Genomic DNA, 826 nt, shown 5'->3' on the forward strand with positions numbered 1-826 from the left:
TCTGGGCGTATACGTGCAAGATGCGATGGCTTGGCTTGGGCTCAGAGGCCTGACATTCCTTCCTTGTCATATTAGTAGAAAAATAAAAGTGTTGAAGTGTTGGGGCGGCGAAAATTTTTAGGGGGTGGTATGGAGACAGAATCGGCGATGTTTCTCAGGGCTGCTTCAAGTGGGATTAGGGGCGGCGTGGGAACCTAGAGTGGGAGAGATTAAGCTGAAGGAAGATTTTGTGGTAAGGGGTGATATTGTGGGGTTGTTAGAGGAAACATTTGTTGTGTAGAATTATTGGTGATGGCCTGGATATGGTTTTGTATGAATTGAAAAACTAAATGGAATAAGAGAAGGAGAAAAACAGGTATAAAAGGTCTAAGAATTGGGAGGACCTAGGACACCTGATTAGAGAGTGCCTAAGGAGATTCAGCGTGGTCCTGCCAGCAATGATTATTTATTTACTTCAAGAGCTAAGAGTGGCAGTCCGGGGATAGCACGAGGAGATATCAGCTGTGATGGCTTGGAGAAACAGTGTAAACCGGCAGTGTAAACAAGAATAGGAGTATGACTAGACAGAAAATAGTAGGGATGACAAGTTTTTTTGGGGCACAGTCTAATTTGGTCCGGTGTCTGGAATGAGACTGAGGCCTAATAAAAAGGAGCTCAAATGGGCTGTACTTTGTAGCATTCCGAGGACAGGCCTGAATTCTGAGAAGCGAAAGTGGTAAAAGTATTGTCCAGTCCTTTTTAAGTTGGTGGCTGAGCTTGGTGAGGTGTGTTTTTAAAAGACCTTTAGTCCATTCTACTTTTCCTGAAGACGGAGAACTGTAAGGGA

The sequence above is a fragment of the Symphalangus syndactylus genome, chromosome 11 (genome assembly GCF_028878055.3).
Source record: "Symphalangus syndactylus isolate Jambi chromosome 11, NHGRI_mSymSyn1-v2.1_pri, whole genome shotgun sequence".
Lineage (NCBI taxonomy): Eukaryota > Metazoa > Chordata > Mammalia > Primates > Hylobatidae > Symphalangus > Symphalangus syndactylus.